Source organism: Spermophilus citellus, assembly GCF_964194105.1.
Source record: "Spermophilus citellus genome assembly, chromosome: 9".
In the NCBI taxonomy this organism is placed as follows: domain Eukaryota; kingdom Metazoa; phylum Chordata; class Mammalia; order Rodentia; family Sciuridae; genus Spermophilus; species Spermophilus citellus.
Genome location: NC_138191.1, coordinates 95118970 through 95139130, shown reverse-complemented (window position 1 = coordinate 95139130; position 20161 = coordinate 95118970). Strand labels below are relative to the sequence as shown.

The 20161-nt window shown below is 37.7% G+C and overlaps 1 long non-coding RNA gene across 3 annotated transcripts in view; it reads right to left on the bottom strand.

The window, feature by feature from the left end:
- The window catches only part of LOC308656605, a 176456-nt gene that overhangs the window by 59970 nt on the left and 96325 nt on the right, over positions 1 to 20161 (bottom strand). For 2 of the 3 annotated variants that reach the window (XR_014023757.1, XR_014023758.1), the window contains exon 1: positions 6394 to 6475. The exons of the other annotated variant lie outside the window; for it this stretch is intronic. This is a non-coding gene — a long non-coding RNA (uncharacterized lncRNA). Of the gene's footprint in view, positions 1 to 6393; positions 6476 to 20161 lie in introns of those variants that run through there. 3 annotated transcript variants of the gene reach the window in all.

Here is a 20161-nt window from a genome sequence, read left to right as displayed (position 1 = left end):
CAGAGTTCAACAATGACTCATCAAAGGGGTTGATTCCAACAACTTATGCTGGGAACTTTGGGCCAGGTAGTTTCTTATTCATTTCTTCACATATACCCACAACAGCCCTGGGGGATATAGTTTTTTTTTTCCTCCACCTTTTAGACATGAGTTTAAGTGTGCTGCCCAAGACGAGAAGATGCTGAAAGGAATTCAAACCCATTTATATTCATTTCATGATTCACAGCCACCTCCCAACATTATGAAGTAGAACTACACAACAGTGGCTAGATGAGGAAGTAGCAAGATGCTCATCATGGGTATTGAAACCTGAAACAGCAGAAGGACATTCAGTGAACTTCAAGTAAGAAATTTGGGGTAAGTAACGAGAGAGGAGTCTGGACGGCAAGTCAGGGCCAGATCGTTGACAGCTATTCTAAAGTGTCCAGGCACTAGGCAATGGGGAATATTTCAATAGCTTTAGGTGATTCATTCAGGGGTCTTTCAACAAACATTTTATGTAATACCAACTATGTGTTAAGCCCTGGGGACAAAACTGTAAACAGAATAGAAGTTTCCTGCTCTTATTGGACCAACAGTCCAACATGAGATGACCAGGCGTTTCCATATAGTGTGAAAAGGGCTCTGGTAGATGAACAGAGTGCTACGAAAGATGGGGAGGGCCAAAGATGGCAAATCTTCCAGGGCAAAGAGATGCCGAAAGCAAGACTCGATGGAGAGTGAGTGGGGGAAGGAGGTGGTGGTAAAGCAGGGATTGTCACCAGCAGTGCAAAAGCACAGGCCAGGTCCAAAGTGAGAGGAAGCATGGCACATCCCAAAGACAGGAAGATGGAAGAAAAGCTGGTGAGTATGGCTGCAGATGAGGCTGGAAGGCTGGTAGGGGCCAGATCAAGAAGCAGGGAGTGTTGTGAGTCGCTTTTGTTTTAGAAAATCCCTCTGAGTATGGTGGCAGTTGCACATATTCAGCTACTCAACACAAATTTAAAACCCTTGTCCTGTAGGGTGTGGTTCAAGTAACTGATGGAACCCTCAGGAAGTACATTTTGTTACCACTTCCAACAGATAGAATGCTTTCAGCTGTAAGCAATAGAAACTTTTTAAAGTGACTTGATATTCAGGAAATGTGTTATCTACACAACAGGGGACAGGGGAACATGGCACAGAGTCCTAGTGATGGGAGCAAGCACCTCCTCACCTCTTCCCATCTTTCTATTCAGCCATCCTCAGCATCAGCCTCACCCTAAGTCCAGGCTCCCTTGACACTGTAAAATGGATGTCAATCACAGCTGGGGCTATCTACTTCTTCATTATCCACTGGAAAAAGAAGAAAACCTTTTCCTCCAGCATGGAACGTAAGACCTATCTTTTGTCTCATGATCCTCACAAGTCACTCTGGCTTGCTGGTCATGGTGGGGTGTGTCATGCATCTATTGGCTTAGATTGATCAAGATCTGCCTTTGGAACGGAAATGGTATCAAATTTCCCTGTGTCTTGTGATTTTGCAGGATATGGATACCTAAAGGAAATCATGGCTGTGTTAGGAAGGAAGAAGTTGAGGGGATGGATTGAAGGATGGATGCAGAGTCTTCCGAACTCCATGATTACCAACTGGGCACCTTTGTTTTTGAATAAGAGGGTACATCCCTGATACCTTGTGAACTTACTATTAAAGAGCAGATGAGCTTCAGACCAAACCCCACCAATTACTCTCTCAACAGCAACAAGGAACAGTAACTCCCATGCCCCAAGCCTGGTAAATTCAGTTACATGGAAATAATCATGTGCCTAAACAACCCACACTTGGACATAAGCATTCCTGGATAAAATAGAAGTTTATTAAACCAGACTTCATATTCACATAAATTTTTTTTAAAAGGACACCATCTAGGCCAAGACCTTTTTTTCCTCTTTTCCTTCATAGAATAATGTCGAGGATCAATTTCTCCAGCTTAACATCACCAGGCTTGGCAGCAGCTCATATTTGGAATATAAATGATGTCATCTGGTTGGCCTTTTCCCATCACAAACAGTAAATCTCCAAATCTGGAGAGATCTTTTATTTGGTTACACATATTGTACAGCATCAAGGGGTTAGAACACATGTGCTGGAGATTATTAAAATCATCTGGAGGAGAATGGCTTATTATTGGAAAGCCCAGAACTTATGACCCTTTCATGTCTGGTGTCTCCATCAACTCTTCTTTTGCTCCTGCCTTTTCAAAGCCACAACTGTGGCCTATTGGCCATGATCCTTTGCAGACTAAAGTTTCTCTGGTGCACCATTTCTCTCTCTCTTTTTTTTTTTTTCAGAAAAAACCATCCCTCCCAGAGTATAGAGAAAGGGGGACAGGACTAGGAGTCAGAAATCCAGTTACCGCTTAGCAGTCTGCCAAATACATGACTCTGGATAAGACATTTAAACTCTTTTAGCTTCAATTTCTCATCTGTGAAATAGTGATGATGATAACCAGCCTCATAGGATTGTTTAAGCTGAATACTTTTAAAAAAAGTCGTGGAATATTTGCTTATCACCTTATAATTTGATAAAATCTCTCAATCACATTAAGATAAGATTTATCTTATCCAGGAAAAATTTTACACAGTAGATTCTGGTTGATTGGCATGTAAATAGGTGGTATTACAATTTGATGGATTCTGAATCATTAAATCATCTCACACTGCTGAATCTTGTTTTCTCAATCATAATGTGCATTATTTTCCTTTTAGGGTTGTTGTAAAGAAGAAGCCAAATAACATAAGTGAAGCATTAGCGTCTGGCACATCATTGCATGCGAAAAATAGAAGTCCACTTTTTCCAATCACTGCCTCTTTCAAAGCTTTCTTTTTCTCCTCCCATAGAATTAGTAATAAAATTCAACACTCTACCTGCCAAAGTAGATAGCTGGAGAGCAGAGAACAACGTACCCAGGTTTGGGTCCTAGCTTTATAAATTCCTAGTAGTATGAACTTCGCCAATTTTCTTGACGTGTCTATTTCTCCATCTGAAAATGAAAGAGTTGGTACAAATCTTATGTTCTTAAATTTTTTTAATTTAATAAATCAAACCAACCAATCAACCAACAAAACAGCCATAAAACAGGAATTTAGTGAAACATGGTCAACTGTTATATTTAATAAATAGATTTTTTAAAAATGATTGCCATTCACCATTACAATCATTCCAAATAAAAGGAAAAGCGCATCAGAAAAGAAGGAAAGGCAATATTTCATAACACAAGACATTCTTTAAGTTGAATAAGTTAACTTGATGGAAAATTGTTCACATATCCTATGATCTTCATTTCTTTTTTCTTGTTTTCCCACAGATTTGTGAAAATTTGGCCAACATGCATCTTCAGAGTAGCATTTGGGATTCACTGGGTTGCATGAATTTTAAGGTTGCCCCTGGCACTAATTTCTTATGACTCTATCATGATTCTGTCTTGGAAGTTGTAATACTTGAACAATAGTTTGTTTAGGAAAAATTAGCACAAGCAGCATGAGCTAATTCAGAGAAGAAATCTATCTGATAGCTAATATCATTACACTGAAAAACTCTTGGTCTAAATAGTGAATATGGTTTAGTGGTAAGGTAATACATGTGGATTGACACACATATTCTCAAGATACTTCCTTGCTTCTAATATTGATCCTTATGACTCTGGCTTTGTTCTCTGCCGACTCTTAGTTATGATGATCACACTTCCTACATCAAAATGTGAGAGAGATGTGAGGGGACTAAATATATCCCAAATGTTCCTCACTCAGGCACCACCTGCTCACCCTAAGGTCAGTTTTCTAACACCTTTCACTCTCTGATCTCAAGTCAAAAAAGTATCTGACTCTATCACAGTACTCGCAAAGAACTCACAAAGTTTCCATGTGAAGGCCTTGTATTTCATTACCAAGATTCTAAATTGAGACTATCTGATAAGTTTTCAGCCATTCTCTAATGATGTTGACCAAATTAAAAATAGACTAGACAAGCAGAGTAGAGGGAGAAGGAGCTATTAAGACAGGTCAGTGCTTGAGGCTATGCTTCAAGTCACAGAAGGAGAGAATAAAAAGCAACAGGACTGACTCTAAGCTATTTAGAACAATGGAAGGTGCCCATAACTTTGATTGCAAGTCATTAAAGAAAATTTAAAGTATATCGAAAAAAAAAAAAAACGCCAAGAATGCGAATGGCTACAGATTGTGTCCAAATTGGTTGAAATAGATGTTCAGAGGAGCAAACCTCAGCTACCACCAAATTCACTACCAGAATTAGGTAGATTCTAATTCTCATACAATCCTAGATGAATGAAATCATAACCACAATAGAAACAACCACCAAGATAATGAATGGCCACGGTGTTGTTACTTGCTCTTTACATCCATTTTCTCACCTAATACTCCAGATCTACCCTGTGAGGAAGAAATGATAATTGTTATAATCCCTTCATTTCTCCCAGTGAGGAAACTGAAGTTCAGCTTGGATAAGAAGCTTATCCCAGACAGCAGAGTTGGTGAGTGATGGAGTGACAATACAAACCCAAGTCATTTGACTTCAAGCCCCGTGTTTTTCCCACCCTAGGCTCCTCTCATCCTGATAAATAGCTGTAAGACTAAAGAGGTTCAAAGGAACTTCCTTTGGGTTCTCAGGCCCATTGTAAATGCCACTCACCCTTGAGGAAAATAAAGTCCATCCTCTCTGCTGGCCCATGTGCTAAGTCATTGGCGCCCAGAAATAACCTCTTGGAGACGACAGGCCTCGTGTTTACCGCAAAGCAGTGGGTAAATAACTAGTTGGTGTTTTAGTGTTTTGTGGTCACTTAATCTGTTGTGTTCCTTCCCAAGACTCTGAAGGTTTCCTTTTTCAGTTAATTTTTATTTACGTTTCTGAGGTCTGTGTTGTTTGGGGTTTGGTTCATTGGATGTTTTTCTTGGAATATGTTGCCACTGGCTTCAGGGTGTTCCTGCTCTGCTATTTCATGGAATTTTCCCTGAGTGTAGATTGCTATGTATTTCTTGGGGGCAGTGAGCCAAGGCAGTGCTGGTATGTAATCTATTCCTCTGGCCATCTTGTCACCCGTCCACATGGTGCTCGGTGGTATTTCTCCACTGATAATTTCCCTCCCATCTGTTAATGCACAGCAACCTTGGACTTCAGCCATCCTGTGCGCTGTGCGTTATTGGCTCTGGATCAGAGGAGCCCAGTGGCTTCTGATAGAGATTGTGTCAACTGATTCTACCAGTTTGTTCTGTCACACCCCAGGGTTAGGGAAGGAGATATCTGCCAAGTGTCATGGAAGAGTGGAAAAGGCTCGTAGGGTTAATGCTACAGACCAAGCAAGAGTGTGCAATTGAAAATGTCCAGCCCTCCTCACAACTGTGTGCCCTGGTAGGAGGCAGAGTCAGAAATGCCAGGTGTGCTGTACGTGCCACGTGCTCCCACGGCCCTCAGCAAGCCTCTCTTCCTTTGTCTTTGATAAGCCCACAAAAATGATGTGCCAGATAAGAATACAAATTTGCTCCATTTGGTTCTTTGGATATTTTCCTTGTGGGTAGAAAAATACAAGGAAGGTCAAGTTGTGTTTGGTCATTAAAATGGTATGTTTCTCTCCAGGCTTTTGGCCTATTAAGATGCGAAGCACACCACGAGGCAGAAAGTTGCCCTGGATAAACCCTTTCTTTGGCTATTTATGGTATTTCATTTCATTGCTTTGCTTATGTGTTCTCTACCTTTGTTCTTCTGCAAAGAATTTGGAATGGCTTACAAAAATGTGTCAATAAAAACTACAATATCCTTATATCATTGGAAAAAGCTGGGTGAATGGATGATATTGAAAGTATGAATAAGCTTATTGCTGAACATTTCATGACAAATATCCTTCTAAAATTGCTGAAATGGATTTATATAACTGACTCAGAATCTTGCTGTTTACCATTAAAGTGTGCTGTAGTTCCCTACTTGTAGATAGTCTGAATTGGGTGCGTCTAAAAATCTGTGTGGTTTAATTTTAACTTGGAGGCAGAAGAGGCCAATCCAGACCCCATATCAACTTCAAGTGGACTAGCACATATCTGAAAACCACCAGTTTTTATGTTTGCAAGGAGATCAAAGGAGACCTAATACTTACTAGTTCCCTAACACACGTTTGGCATCATATCAATAAGTTGACATTTAAGAATACATTAAATTCTCTCAAGTGTTCTATGAGATAATAATTACCTCCATTGAACAGATAACATAATCAAAATGGAGTAACTTGCCCAGTTCACCCAACCAGTAGGAACAATACCACGTATATTTCATCCCAAACCCACTGTTCTTCTCATTAAACTGTCTGCCTATGAGATAGAGAAGAGAATGAGCTATATACTCCTTCCAGTTGTTGTGAAAAGGAATACCTGTTGTTATGACACAAGGCATCATCATAAAAATGTCCTCCTCTCATCTCAGAAAGCATGTACCCAAGATCCAAGTGCTTCTAAATTAAAGGAGAAAGATAGATGGTGAGGAAGAGAGTAATTACTAGTATTCATTCCTAAACCAATCAATAGCATTAGGAATCCTCATGGTATCTAGTAAATCACACATCTCCAAGCCTTCTCAAGGGCCATTCTCTCTGTCTTTCCCTAATTTTCCTTCCCAGAAATCTCCTACTAATCCTACACTTTCTTAAATGTCATTTCTACAGATATTTTACACTGTCTCCCACATGTGTTAGCGAGCTCTGTCTTCTATGAAAGTACCAAAGCTAGGTACAGTCACACCATAAACCTTCATACTTTGGTGTATGCTTCAACTTCCCAGTGGATAATGAGCAATGAGAACTATTTTTTTTTCATTCTCTAATTTCTAATCGATTTATTTACTATTCAGAGCAACATTAGAAGTAGATGCCTTTATTATTCTTATTTTGTGGATGAAGGATATGAGGCACAAAGGTATAAAGTAATTTGCTGAGTATAAGAACTGGGACTCATACCCAAGAAGGCTGGTTCCAGAAACCTTGCTATAAGAATGTCCTCAGCAGCACTGCCTGCACCCCAAGCCTCCTTTTATTCTTCTTTCCCTCCAGAAGATTTCTCTTGTCCTTTCCCAGTCTCCCTATCTCTTCTCTTTTCACAACTCAACTTCTTCCTCCTATAAACTATATGACTGTCCTATGACCATGGAGCTCAGTATGGTGTTAGCTGGAATTCTATCCTGCCTTTAAGCTCCAAACTTTACTCTCACAATCTTCAGACTACTCAGCATAAAAGGGCTTTCCAGATACTAGGGGCAACCTATCATAGGAGGCAGTAGAGGATTATAAATAATAATTATAATATTAAGATAAGGTCTGATTCAGGTTGAGCTCACCAGAACAAGACTCTGATTGAAGATCAGCATACATATAAGACTCTAATTTAAGAGTATTAGAGTACTTCACTGGAATGGAACTTGTAGAAAAGAAGAAAGAGGTAGTGTTGAGCACAGTGAGAAGCTGAGCTCTTAGAATCCCTAAAAGATCTCAGCTGACCCTGTGTGAAGCTAGAGAGTTGAAATGAGGTAGATGAGCCATTGACCAGTCAATGGAAGCAGGATGCCCCTTGAGAGCAGGTATGAACTTGGGCAAAGAGGACTGGCACTCAGAGCCATCTTCAGCATCACCATGGCAGTTAGCAAAATAAGTCCTTTATTCCTGAAAGGGGGGAAGGGGCAGGTTATGTAGCTCATCATAACATCCATTCAATGTCCCAGCCTTTCAATACCCAACATGGTAATATCCTCAGCACTGTAATTTCATTTTCCAGAAAGGATAATAAGACTTAGCAAGGTAAAGGAATATGACAGAGATCATGTAGACAGCAGCCACTGAGTGGGTATTGGAACCCAAGCCTGGCTGACTGCAAAGCCCATGTCTCTTCACTACATTAAGTGGCCTCCCTCAGGCACATTATAAATTGCATGACAGCATGTATGTGGTCATATTTTGAAGACCAGAAATACACACTCACAGAACTGAACTTTTTCCAGAACTGAACTCTCATCATCCCCTAAACAAGTACTCCCTCTGAGCCCTCACACCCACTCACTCTCATTTTCCACATGTTTACTTGGACGTAGTCACCAATTACAGACTGGGAAGATGTCATCTGGAAAAGATGCCATGGTCATTGTCAAAGGAAAGCAAGTGCTGCTCTCAGATTGGGTTTGATATGTAACCAACTGTTGAGGCTATTTCACCTTTTAAAACAAAATATATTGACAGTGTTTTCCCATTGACCCAAGAGACTATCAGAGGTCTATAAGGCAAACAACATTTGCATTATAATTTAAAGAAGTTATTTGCTTTTGTCACTGTATCAACATAGTGCAGACAGTTTGACTAACAGTAAATCCATAGCAGATAAAAATGTTGGTGCCTTAGCAGGAGTCACAGCAATGGCACCAAACTGCATACATAGTAATTGTATTCTTCAATACCATGCACTCACTGCTTAAAAGCAAAATTAAAAGCCATTTTCACTCAAAGAGGCCCCTGATGGAGCAGTAAACATATTAATTTTTATTACTCGAAAGAACAACTGACAGACTATGGTTTTTCAGACTTGGGCATGTGTCATATATTTTTTCCAAAATTAATGAAAAGAGTCTGTCACTTCAAGGAAAAGAGCTCATGGCATTTTTGCCAATGATTAAACTCAAGCTTTCAAGCAAAAACTAAAATTTTGGAAAATTTGCATCTGCCATCAAAAGCTTGACATCATACAAATACTTACAGACTTTACTGATGAGATTGGTGTGAGGGGGCTGTAGTATGGCTCAGAGGTAAAGGATTTACTTAGCATATGTGAGAGCCTGGGTTCAGCCCCCAATACCAAAGGTTGGGGGTGTGGGTAGGTATGGTGATAGCAAGGAATGTAATTTCTTGATACTGGATAATGAAATGAGTCAACATTTTGAAAATGTGCATAGCTCAGTGAACTGATATTTTCCATATGGCCAGAGCATGATGTTACAAAATTACACATGAGAGAGAAAAAAAAAAAACCTATTTAAAGGGGAAAGAAGATACTAACAATTTCAATGTAGCAAGACTCAAAAGCTTACTGATGTGGTTTCAGATTTCACAGTGCAATTTTTAAAAATTGCCACTTGTTGAGTTTTGGTATAGTATCAAAGAATATCCATAAGTGTCTGAAAAAGTGAGAAAAATATTAATTGATTACATAACTATATACTATATGAGGCTATACTTCTTCATAAATTTCAAATAACATATTGTAAAAATTTTAACTGCAAAACCAGGTATTTCTAGATTGAATCTAGATGTCTTCTATTCAATCAGATATCAGGAATTTGCAAAATATAAAATGCCACATTTCTCATTAAGTGTTTTAATTTTAGAAGATATACTTATTTCTCATTGAAAACATTATTTCTGTAAACATTCAATGAATTTATTGTTAGTTTTTTTAAAATAATAAACATTTATATAATTTCTCAATTTCAATTTTTAATATTAATTGATATAAGCAAACAAACATACTTTGGGTTCCTGGATAACATTCAAGAATTTAATGGATTTTTGAGAACAGAAAATTTTGAGCACCACTAGTCTGGGATCACTTAGTCAAAACTGAGAAAGCAGACATAAGATTTTTCTGAATGAATTATTTAGTTTAAAATACTGAAAGTATGATAGAATAAAATTATTTTAAATAAAGAAATGAAGAAAAGGAAAAAAGAGATGAACTATTTGAAAAAGGATGTGGAGAGAAACAAAGAGAGTCTTAACTAAGATCGTTAAGACATTGATTCTAGAACATGGAAATATATGAACTAGTAGGTCCCCCGAGGAAAAAGGAAGAATATAATTTTTTCAACTACCACAATTTGACAGGTACTTCGTACCTGCCTCCTGATCCTCACAATGGTGTGAACAAAGAGCCAGCCTTCATCATTCTCCCCACACAGTGTGAGTGATCAAAGCTTAGACAGGCAAAGCACAGGTGGGGTCGGAATCTAGAAAATTAATACAGCCTGACCCCAGCAGCATGGAACTTGAGCCAGGTTTGAAAGAGCTCATTAGACTTAACTAGAGGGGGTAACAAGGCAGAAGGAAAGGCGAGTGCCGTCCACTCAGAGTGTCACTTCTTGGAAAACAAAAATCAGATTGTATGATCAGAAAAGGAATGGTCCCTTGAGAGTTTGGGAATATCCCTTCCCACCTTCAGACTCCAGGATTTACCAAAATACATTCATTTCAGATTTTACATATTTCAGACAATCCACAGATCTGTTTAACTACCTTATTGGTAGACCCCGAGAGTCCAGGTGTGGGGTTAGGGAGCTAGACACTATGATTTTTCTGAGTTTCTCACCCTTCACATTGCTGCAGGTCTTAGCCAATGCCTGGCCCACCTTAAGTCTTTAATGGAGTTAAGTATATTTTTCTTCTACTTCCTCCCTACTTTCTTCCTCTTTCCTTCCTTCCTTTCTTTTTCTATTCTTCCTTTTATAGAAGTATCAGCCACCTCAACTTGTGCATGCTCAAATCTCCTCATCAAAATCTATATCTCTCTCACTTTGTTTTGAGAGTGTCTGTTCTTTAGGTGTGGGGCACATGTAGCCACTTGAAAATCTGCTTCTACTGCGGAGGGGTCTTAGTCCTTAGTACCTCCATTTTTTTTTACATATCTCCCAAACTATACCAACAATTCCTTGAGGACAAGGGACACGACTTTGTTATTTCACCTTAAACTAAAGAAATAGTTTATTTAACGAGGAAAGAAAAAACGAAGGGAAAGAAGTTAAGCCTTTACGTATAAAGAAGCCCTCTCACTTTTTCTCTGATCTAACTGCTACCCAGATGCTCCACCAAAACTACAGTGGCAACTTTTCTTTCCCACATGGACAAGTTTGTCATGATTCTTGTGTTTATATTTTCCAACCCACTCTGAATCAGAGGAAAAAATCAAGAAGGCTCCGTAGGAAAGTGAAAAACCCAGCCCATGAAGGCTGGGTGTGGGGAAGATGCAGGGTGTGAGTCAGCTCCCAGATGTAAGCAGATGTTGGACCCTTCCCACCCAAATCTTCCTTGATTTCCTTTCTTCCCCACTCCAGCCAAGATGCATCCTGAGCTGTGGCAGCTGATAGAAACTGGGCACCAAAACCCATGGAAAAGTCTGCAGAGACAGGATGAGTCTGGAGCCAGATTTTCCAAAATCCAAAATGAAGGTGACTGTGAGGGGACTCCCAGCTGCTTTTCAAATGATAAAGTTACAGCCATTTCCTCCAGTGTCTGGTTAAACCTTCTCTGAACCTTGCCCCATTGATCATCTCCTCTCTCGGAGATAATGTTTCCCTTTCTTGAGCAGCCTGTAAGCCTCAGATCTCTTTCATCCAAAAGGAATAATTATTTTAAAATAATAAGACCAACAAAAACACAAGGAAAAATTAAAACCTGTCCCTTATTCTTCCTTTATCTTTGATCTAACTCTTTATTTCTCATCCAGTTTTCATTGTAATCTAACCTCTCTGGTTTCCCATTTACTTTTAAATCCATTGCCGGCTGGCTTCTCTTCTTCCTCTCTCCTAATTGCTAATTCCATTGTGCACGTGTTGTCTGTCTTTATCATATTTGACATCATGCAACATTTGACCCTCTTGGCCATTACCTCCTTCCCATTCTCCTACTTTGACTTTTACAGCACTATTCTTTGTGGATTTTTTTTTTCTTTTTCTCTGACCATTATCTCGGAACTTCTCCCTACTTCTCTCCCTCTCCTCCTTGATGCTGGTGCATCCTGTATTTCATTTACTACATTCTTAGTCTAGTTTATTTTTTTCTTACTCTTTATTTAATAAACTTTGTTTAGTACATTCAATATACCAAGCTTTGTTCTATATAGCCAGGGACTAGCAGACGAATGCATTGACCTATGGTGGTGAAAGTTCAGGACATAGGGACAAGGACATCTTGTTCTGCCCACTGTTACCAGAGGATTCATCCTCTTCCACCATTTCCCCTGCTACTAGAATGTGTCTATCTTTATCATCTATGGCTTCAATTCTGAACTTCATACTGTGTTCCAGACCCATACCACTACCTAAAAAACACCAACCTAAACTCTGCAAGACATTATTTCCATCACACACAGGAATTGAACAAATTTTATTTGAATCAACTGTTTCTCCAAGCCTAGTCTTCTCTTTTATTCCCTTTCTCCATCAATAGTGTCATCACTCTATTAACCAATTAAGCACTAACAGACATTGAAGAGTCTGCCTTTTTCTCCTTCATCCTTCCTCTAATCATTTTCGGGGGACAAGGATATCTCCTCTTGCATATGTCTTCCTTCTGTACCACTCCTTTTCAGCACCCTTGTGAAGATCTGAATCAGGTCACTGGCATCGTTCCCTTCCCTCTGCATTAAGTTCCTATGGGCTTAATGAATCCTATACATTTATCCCCGTACTGGATGAAATTTCTAACACACTACATTGAGAAATTTCTCACCTTTCTCAAGACTCTGCACTGGTTTCCTACTGTTAGGTAAAGACAAAACTATTGGCAGCTAGAAAGATCTTTCATAGCCTACATCTCCATGATGGAGGTCTTCCTAATATTTCACCTGTACTTTCCCTTTTTTCCCATAGAATATTTTTAGAGTTATCAGAATGGAAGAAGCCTCACAATGATTATCCCAGTTATGCATCACTGATATAGAACTCTTATCTCTTACTAAAATGCTATACTTTTCTTTATCTTCTTTTATGCTGCCTTGTCAATTATTGTTATTTGTTCCTTGGCTTAAGACTTCCCTTAGTTCACCAAGAAAACTAATTTCTTTCTTTTAACAATTTGTACATATCTAATATGTAGCAACGATCACAGTTTTGTTAGAGCTTTGTGGCTAATACATGGTATTTGGGTTCATTTCAACAAACTCATTCATTCATGGAAATCGATTTTGGTTCATGATCCCCCTTTCTTCCCTCTTTCTTTTCTCTCCCATCCTCCCTCCCCCTTCCCCTTCTCCTTCTCTACTCTACTAGAGTTCTTTTTGCTTGTTTACTAATTTGAATTTGATTGCTTCTTTATGTAATCTTATCCTTCCCTCCCCCTTTTCATTATTTTACTCTATCATCCACATATGAAAGAAGACACTCGACCTTTGAGTTTATGAGTTTGGCTAATTTCACTTAGCATCATGATAGTCTCCATTTCCATCCATTTACCAGCAAATGCCACAATTTCATTCTTTTTTATGGCTGAGTAGAATTCCAGTGTGTGAGTGTGTGTGTGTGTGTGTGTGTGTGTGTGTGTGTGTATCACAATTTTAATGCATTCATCTATTGACAGGCACCTGGGTTGATTCCATAATTTAGCTATAGTGAATTGTGCTCCTATAAACATTGATGTGGCTATGTTGCTGTAGTATGCTGATTTTATATCTTTTGAGGAAATATGCAGAAGTGGGATAATGGGGTCATATGGTGGTTCCATCTCTAGTTTTTTGAGGAGTCTCCATAGTGCTTTCCAGAGTGCTTGTACAGTCTGAAGTCTCACCAACAATTGTACAAATGTTCCCTTCTCCCTGCAACCTCGCCAGCATTTATTGTTGCTCAAATTCTTGATAATCACCATTCTGACTGAAGAGAGATGAAATCTTGGTGTTGTTTTGATTTGCGTTTCCTTGATTGCTAGAGATGCTGAACATATTTTTTATATACTTATTGGTTTTGTGTTTCTTCTTTTGAGAAGTTTCTGTTTAGCTCTTCTGCCAACTTATTGGTTGAGTTACTTATTTATTTATTATTTATTTTGGTGTTCAATTTTGGAGTTCTTTGTATATTCTGAATATTAAATATTTAATATTCAGAATATACAAAGAACTAACTAAAGAATTAACTATAGACAGGTAGCTGGCCAAGAATTTCTCCCATTCTGTAGCCTCTATGTTCATGCTCTTCATCATTTGCTTACCTGTGCAAAAGCTTTTTAGTTTAATGGCATTCCACTTATTAATTCTTGGTTTTATTTCTTGTGCTTTGGGGATCTTGTTAAGGAAGGTATTGTCAGCACATATATGAAGGAGTGAAGCTATCACATTTTATAAGACACTGTTTGCTTTTTTATTCCTAAAAGTTAGAAATTGTAGAGTTTTCATGTACTATCCCTACCTTATATACACAGTATGAAATACCATATAGTTGATACTAAGAAAATGTGTATATATGTTTTAGAAAACAAGTTGACTCTCACTTAACTTCATTTTAATTTGGTGTCATTTTAATGTCACAGGTCACTTTATTTTGCCTCCTGGAATGTATATCATTTCTGGTTAAATGATTTCACTAAAATCAGTTACTGCTGAGTCCCCAACCTGATAATGGCTGACATCCTAATATGGCACTTTTAATATGACAGCTAACAGTCATTGCTGAGCTTCTCATATAGCATTATTTCTGGTAGATCTCCTAATCATTCAGTAGCAGATTAATTATTTTGAACTCGTCTCATTGCAGCATGGGCATTTTTTAATCTTTCGTAGACTAATGTTTATTGTATGCAAAGATTTTCCATCTTTGTCTGCACACTTAAGAGAGTTCTATCTTTTGTGGCCTTCCTGGATGCCTTGTCTACTGCTATAATGTCCTATATAACTTTGCTTCCAGCTGGTGAAAATGTTTCATAGCAAAGGAAACATGAGAGTGGATTCCCACATGTAGAATGTGCTGGTCTTAACATGACCCCATAACTATAGCTGGCTTAATAGAATGACTATAATGATTTTTAGCTTCAGGTAGGAGACAGAATCCTATGGAGAAATTCTTGCTTTCCAAACTATTACATTGGGCTCCAAGGTTTTGGGTTCTATATGTCCCAAAGGAAAATTATCTCCATCAGAGAAAACACACTATTTCTATTGAGACTGCCCCTCCTTCATATATTGGGTTTCTAGTGCTACTGAACCAACATGCAAAGAAAGGTCTCGCTGTCCCAGAAAGAGTGTTTGACTCTAATTACCAGATAGAAATCAGTGTGCTGCTACATTATGGTGGTGGATAGGATTCTCTGGAGCTCAGGGGATTCACTGGGGGTATCACTTGCTCTCTCTACAGTAGTCCTGCCCAACGAAAAACTAGGGCAACCTAAAATAGGGTATTCAAGGACTGAGATATCACAGGAATCAAAATTCAGTTACTTCAATAGGTAAAGGATAACAGAGAGTTGACAGGGATAAGGGAAATATGAATGTATAGAGGAAGAAGGTATATAATAACTTACCTCATGATTAATTAGGAGGAAAATGAAGTTACTTGGAATGTTTTATTTCTTATCCACCCCTCATTTCCACCTAACACTTTGCATTAAGTAATAGGTAGCATTCTAGGTTTGGGGTGAGATACAACCAATTTGAGACCCCCTCATGTGACATTATGATATCTGTTATGATTTGGATGTGAGATGTCCCCAAAGAGCTCATAGGTGAGACAATGAAAGAAGATTCAGAAGAGAAACAATTGGGTTGTGAGAATCTTAACCCAATCAGTGAATTAATCCCCTGACAGGGATTGAGTGGTAACTGAAGTGGTAGGGTGTAGCTGACAATTGGGATAAGGCTTTGGGGTATATATTTGTATCTGGCAAGTGGAGACCTCTCTCTCTGCTTCCTAAAGATCATGTGAGCTGTTTCCGTCCACTACACTCTTCCACTATGATGTCCTGCTTCACCTTGAGTCCTGAGGAATGGAGCCCATAAATAAATTTTTCTTCCTATACAATGGTACTGGTTGGGTCTTTCAGCCACAACAGTGAAAAATCCGATTAAAACAGTATCTAGGCTGGGGATATAGCTCAGTTGGTAGAGAGCTTGCCTCGCATGAACAAGGCCCTCAGTTCAATCCCAGCACCACATATAAATAAATAAATAGATAAAAATAAATTAAACAGTATCTGAAAAGATTTTTGTGTGCTCTATGTTGAGGACATCCATCTTTTACTTAGCATAGACAAGAGAGAATGCTGAAGGGAAAAAGTGGTGGACAGTATCAAATTTCTTCCTATTGGACCATTATATCCACTCCCCACCATCCATCTTGCTCCATGCCTCTGGACACTGACTTTTGCAACCACATCAATGGGCTCCATATTTAGTGGTTTCCTTAGGTTCGGCCAAACATGGAAGGAGATTAGAGGGTGGAAAAAATGTAAGGTTGGGCATTTCTTCTCTTGGCTCTCTCCATGGCAGATCACCTCAGGTTGACTGTGTCCTTAATTTGAAGACCACATGTCCTATCAGGTGCCTTCTCCTAAGACTATCCTCCAAGTCTGGTAACCACCTCTTCTCTTTAAGCTTTCTAACCTAAAGCTATAATCACTCCCTATTGTTAGTAGCCACAGAAAACTTCATCATTCCTGTTCCCGTATTCCATTACTACATTATTGTGAATAGATCTCTTAGAAAACTATCTTCTAGTAGTCGAATGTCATCTATTTATAGCTGGGATGTTGACTGATGCAGCTGATGTCCACAGCACACTGGCAAAGTGTTTTGATTGCCTGAGTATCTTAAAATGACTTCTGTTACAAATTTATACTCCTGTAAGAGCCAGATTTACGAAACAGTTTCTAGGGAGACTTAAGAAACAATCTTTTCTTTTTCTTTTCTTTTTTCCTTTTGGGTGTTATTTTGTTTTGTTTTGATGGAACTATTAACAGGGCTTCCTACCACCCCTGCCCTAAAGCAAAAAAAAAAATATGTGGTTATAATAAATGGAGATGTGAATTTATTTAAATTTGCTATGACAGTGAATTCCATAGCTGTGGGCTTTGGACTAAGATCGCTGTCATACCCCTGATGACTGACAGCTAGTGGCTGTTTTTGGCTGGCTCAAAAGGACACAGATGAACAGCTGTCCACAAGATCAAGCTACCATAGAGTGAAAGGAGGAGACTGTGCTCTTCCCTCAAGCTGCTAAGGCATTTCCAAGATAGTGGTTTTTCTCCATATATTAATAAGGAGAATTTACTCATCTGTAAACTAGACCAAGAGAGAGGAATGGGTATTAACTTGAAAGGAAAACATGTCAAAATCAGAACCATTAGCTCCAGCCCCTCCATAAACCTAGAGACTTATCCATTCTATTCATAGTGTCCCAGGGCACTCCACTGTTTCAGATAGAAATCCAAGCACATTCTTTGCCTCTTCTTCCGTTCATCTCAAGTTCTGAGTGAGCCTGGTGCATTGGAATAATCCAGACAAAACTGTGTCTGAATTGCAGCTCCAATACTGTAGAGAGCTGTGACCTTGGGACACATAAGTTCTATAGCTTAGTCTCAATTTCTTCACCTATAAAGTGGGAATTATGACACCCAATTGTTAGAGACAATGTGATTAGAGACTAATTATATTAATTAGAAAGCAATTAATATGTAGCTCAAGCATGATTTGTAGACTAATCAAAGGACCACTTTGGGCTGGGCATATGGCTCAAGCGGTAACGCGCTCCCCTGGCATGCACGGGGTGCAGGGTTCGATCCTCAGCACAGCATAAAATAAAATAAAGATGTTGTGTCTGCCGAAAACTGAAAAATAAATATTAAAAAATTCTCTCTCTCTCTCCTTCCCCCCCTCCTCCCTCCCTCCCTCTCTCTCTCTCTCTCTCTCTCTCTCTCACTCTTTAAAAAAAAAAAGCACCACTTTTTTTTCACATTCAAATATTTTAAGTGAAAGTGATCTTCTCATTCTCCTGAATGAAAGAAAACATGTGCAGTTCCACAATTTTTCTTATTCTTTCTTTTATTCTTAGGTCATAGAGAGTTAAACAGCTTTCTAAAATCCAGAACATAGTTTCTTAGAGATAACACTCAAGGGGAAGAAACAAAAATAATTGGAACTACAGAAAAATGAATAACTATCATATTTGAAAAATATATAGATGTCTATAGAAAGTCTAAAAATCTATGGATCACCAGTTAGAAATAGATAATTTTAAAATGTGGCTGCTTATAAGATCAATACATAAAGATGAACTCCTATAAACCTACAGAATAGTATAAAGAATTACAAAAAAACAACAAAAAGGTCAAATACCTAGAAAACACAATTTTAAAATATGGACTTCAATTAATAGAGAGACATACTATAGTTATAGACTATTGTAAATATGTTAATTCTCTCTAAATTGATCTATAGAGTTAACACAATTATATTTAAATCCTATGATGGTATTCTGAAGAACCTGACTTCCTGAGTCTCAATTACATATGGAAGGGCAAAGGCCAAATAATACTCAAGATATTCCAAAATGGGAGATTTTCTCTACCAGACATCAAGACTTATCCTAAAGCTTATTAAATAAGATAACATGGTGTTGATGTAGACACAAAAAAATCAACCATAGAATAGAGATCTCTGCAATAGACCTCCATATATATGAAACGTTGTTATCTGACAGAAGAGCATCACAGATTATCTTTAAAAAGAGGATTTATTCATTAAATGATGCTAGGGCAATTGGATATACAAATAAAAACGAAACTGGACCCTTCATACATATAATACATATAAATTATTCCCAAATGTAGTAAAGATTAATTGAAAGGAAAAATTTAACATTTATAGATTACATAGAAGAGTATCTTTATGATAATGGGGGTGAAAATATTTCTTAAGTAAGGCACAAATGATAACATAAAAAAGTGGTCCAGAAAAATGAATAACCTTAAATCATAATGAGGAAAAAATAAGCAACCCAATTACAAATTGCACAGATTATCTGAATAGACAGTTCTTGAAAGAAGAAATGCAAATAGCCAACAAACATATGAAAATTCTCTATATCATTAGCCACTAGAGAAATACAAATCAAAACTGCAATGAGATATCATCTCACCCCAGTTAAAATGGCTATTATATTTAAAAAATGACAGATATTTGTAAGGATGTGAAGAAAAAAGGACTCAAACACTGTTGGTAGAAATGTAAGTCAGTACAGCCATTGTGGAGAACAATATACTAAATACTAAAAATACTAAAATACAGATAAAAGACCCAGCTATCTCACTTCTGGGTGTATATCCAAAGAAAATGAAATCAGCATATGAAAAATATACCTGCACACCAGGTTTATTTTAACAATATTCACAATAGCTGAGATATGGAATCAGCCTAGGTGTCCACCAATAGATAAATGGATAAAGAAAATGTGTTATACATACACAGTGAAATATTATTCATCCATAAAAAATGAAATCATATCATTCACAACAAAATGAATGGAACCAGAGGACATTTTATAAGTAAAATAAGCCAAGCACAGAAACACAAGTACTATATATACTCTTTCATATATTGAAACTAAAAAATAATTGATCTGTTTGTAGAAGAGTGATTACCAGAGGCTGGGGAGGGGGTTTAGGGGGAGGTGTAGGTGGATAGAGGGAGGTTGGATTTGATCAATGCATTCTGTATGCATATGTGGAAACATCACACAAAACCATATACATGTGTTCAATTAATGCATATTAATTAAAATGAAATAAAATGATTACCAAAAAATTCAACTCCTAACCCCCCCAGAAAAGTGATACATCCAACTACATAGAAATTGAAGATTTCTATTCATAAAGAAACAATAAAGAAAAATGAAAAAATAAGTCACATACTAGGGGAAAATACTTTTAGCACTTTAAGTGATGAAAGATTCATGTACAGAATATCAGAAGAACTGCTACAAATTAATGATAAAAGTCAAATAACTCAAAGGAAAATGGGGGAAAATATCAATTGGCATTTTACAAAAAAAAATCTAACACATATGGTGGATAAATATTTAAAATTATATTCAACTTAGTCACAAATGAAAATCATAATATGATTTTTTACATAAGACACAAGAAAAAATTATTATCTGATATTTGTAGGTGAAGATGAGAGGGAAATTGAAAGTAAATAAGTATAATGCTTAGTTGTCATTATTTTATAAAATTAAAGATTCACATACCCTCTGAATTAGAAGCTCCATTCCTAAAAATTTCTCCCTAGAAATATAATACCAATGGATATTGAGAAATATGCTTTTAAGATGTGTCATAAATTGGTATTTATAGCAAAATAAGTATGGTACAGAATAGAGGATACAGAGACAAACCCACATAAATATAGTTACCTC